The sequence below is a fragment of the Coptis chinensis genome, chromosome 8 (genome assembly GCF_015680905.1).
Source record: "Coptis chinensis isolate HL-2020 chromosome 8, ASM1568090v1, whole genome shotgun sequence".
Taxonomy (NCBI): Eukaryota; Viridiplantae; Streptophyta; class Magnoliopsida; order Ranunculales; family Ranunculaceae; genus Coptis; species Coptis chinensis.
In genome coordinates, this window is record NC_141463.1 from 15,248,879 (window position 1) to 15,252,297 (window position 3,419).

Here is a 3,419-nt window from a genome sequence, read left to right on the forward strand (position 1 = left end):
TTTGAGTTATTGTTTGTGTTATTAGGTTATGACTTTAGAAATTTTCTAATAATTTCGTTTTTGTTAGGAAAACCAATTAATGATTGAATCTTAATTGATATTTTGTGGTTTATCAAACCCTATATAGTTGTAGACCTTTCTCCTATGTTTGTGGGAGTCAAATTTGAGATTTCTATCAAGAAAAACGTCAAAGTTTGTCTTTTTGATAGCTGTGTCACTCGTTACGGAAACTGTTGTAACTTTCAGCTCAGAGCTCAGTTTTACAATCCGCTTCTTGTGTTGGATAGCTGATTCAAAGAGTTTTCCAGTGGTATAAGGCTTGATACCCAATTCATCCTGAGCTGGTTCAGAATTATAGTTATTTTGAACTATTTTTCTGGAAGGAGGAAAATATGGTAATCTGGTTTTTCAATCGGTTAGGTATCGTATTCTTTCACTCTTTGCAATTCTTTTGGTTTGATTATATGGTGATATTCTTGTCTTAAGTTGCATGCTAGTTTTTCTTAGGAGGGAAATCCTTAAGCTTAAACTTCTTTAATAACCTAGTCAACAAATTATACGTGTTTATCATTAAGATGTTAATTGATTTGACTATAAGTAGTTTGATATTAATTTTCTTTGTACATATGTAGATGTATGTAGATGGTCTAAGAGAGACATTAAGATATTTAATATCAACCACACTCAAATCTTGGATAGTAATTATAATATATTCAATGCATAATTGCTTACCTCTATTGAGTGTACATGTTGTTAAACGATGGTTATAGTTGTACTGTTGTGAAAATACATATTAGATAAAGTAACTTGTAGCTTATATCTAATATAGCATATGTTAAAGTTGTATAGCATACTAGTTTTGGATATTAATCATCGTGGATTTACTTTGAACTTGATGATAGCTTATTGGTAAATTTTTCTAGTTGAAGACATTAATGGGTTGAGCCATTAGATGTTGTGGTAGTACTTGAGGTCTTGTTGATAGGGTATTCTATCTTACTTAAGCTCATGTAAAAAGCGGAGGCGGAGTCTTCAATTATTTTGCATATTCAGTGGCTAGATTTGCTTAAATATGGTATACCTTTTGTTGTGAGGGGTACAGTTAAAAGTTTACTTTTCCTGAACCTATGATATGATATTAACCATGTTTGGCATGAATACATTATTCAACATTGGCATGAAGCTTAACCATGTCATATATTATTAAGCAATGAGCATCGTTGTCTACGAGAGGAAACAATATGGGACACAATCAATATCCTCCTAAACCTAATTTAGTCAAGGAGATGTAAGGTTATGGATTGTCTTCTTAGATAATATCCTCTAGTGATTATTTTAGACAAGGAGATGTAACGTTTGTAAATTGTCTTATTAGGCATTATCCTCCTTTGACTATGAATAAATAGCCAACGTGATATACACGCCCGTGGATTGTCTCACCATGTCAGTAGGAATGTTGAATGATGAAAAGAAAAAATGATAATGATTATCTCGGGTAAAACCCTTTTCATCAAATTATTCTATTCTTTAAGCTTCATGAGAATCATTTGCGGATTTCCTTTCATATAGATAGCATGAACATAATATGACTATATTTAATATGATCTATAATCATAGACTTGAGTAAGGTATATTCTTGTCATAAGAGTGCATATTATTGTTGGTGTTTCTTTTAGTGTTTGTGGCGGTATAATGTGTTTTGCATATAAGTTTGATTAGGTTGAGTAACCATCTAACTGTGGGGGGTGGTGACCTATATGCATGACACTGTTTTACCATAGTTCAATTCACAAGATAATTGGAAAGACACTGAACAACAAAGTATGGAAAGGTCTTGGGCCTATCTAAAAATGCTTCAAAATGTGGGGGGTGTCTTGCTAAGGCTATTGTGAATGAATCTAAATTTTTTTTTGAGACCTAGAACTATCTAGTAGATGTTCATCGGTGAATATAGAAATTAAAACTCATGTTGGTCTCATTATGTTGTTATAGCACTTAGTAGAAATATTTTTCATTGAAAAGTATGGGTATTATGATAGTAAGCATGTGTTATTTTTGTAATCACTCATAAGGACTAGGTGGATGAAAGTTCAAGTTTACCCTTGATGTGAAATAAGAACGGCTCAGGTAGATGAAAGGTCAAGTATACCCATGAAGAAAAAAAAAATGGCCCTACCCAACTAAAACAACCCGGTTATGAACATTGATTGTTCATATCCACAATAGGTATGAACAATGATTGTTCATACCCATCCATGTATGAACAATAACTATGTTCACACTCAAAATAGATTAGAACATTGATTGTTCATACCTTCTTTGGGTATGAACAATCCGTGTTCATACCCATAAAAATATGAACCAAAAACATATATAAACATTGATTGTTCATACCTATTGAAGCTATGAACACTCATTGTTTAAAGGTATAAACAATAAATGTTCATAGCCCCAATTATGAACATCAGTTATAAACAATGATTGTTCATACCTATCCATGTATGAACAATAACTATGAACATTGATTGTTCATACCCCAATTATGAACATTAGCTATGAACAATATGTATGAACAAAACATATATGAACAATAAATGTTCACACCCAAAACAGATATGAACATTGATTGTTCATACCTTCTTTGGGTATGAACAATCCGTGTTCATACCCAAAAAAACATGAACCAAAACAGATATGAACATTGATTGTTCATACCCAAAACATATATGAACAATAAATGTTCATACCCAAAACAGACATGAACATTGATTGTTCATATAATTGGAGCTATGAACATTGATTGTTCATACCTTTAACACAGGTGTGAACAATCAATGTTCATAGCCCCAATTATGATCATCAGTTATGAAAAAGGATATAAATAATATGAAAATTAGTTATAAATAAACAGAATATAAATAATAATAAGAGAACACATTAAGAACACCAATATTTAACTTTCATAAACAAAGTATCATTGTGCACAAACAAATGTTTGTGCACAAAAAACACCACAAAATATCTAGAGTCGCTCCCTGTTCATAAACAAAATATAATTGTGCACAAAACACACCATAAAATATATTGTTTTTTGCCTTCCTCACATTAATTCAGTAAAACATTCCCTTTCTAAAATCTCACATTCATTCAGCAAACATTCCCTTCCTATAATTTTCCTGAAAATCATGATTTTCTTTACTCCAACTTCTCGACAAGTCTGAAAGCATTCTGCATGCAATGTGAGGTCACAACTTTTGTATTTCCTCTTCATTTATAAATTGAAAGAAATCCATATGACCTTGTTCATACAAAATTTCCATCATTTTACAGACATGGAGCCCACAATCAACGCTGCAATTTAGAGAATACACAATCAGTGCTAAAATATGACGAATGATTGTATTCATAGCTATCTGAGG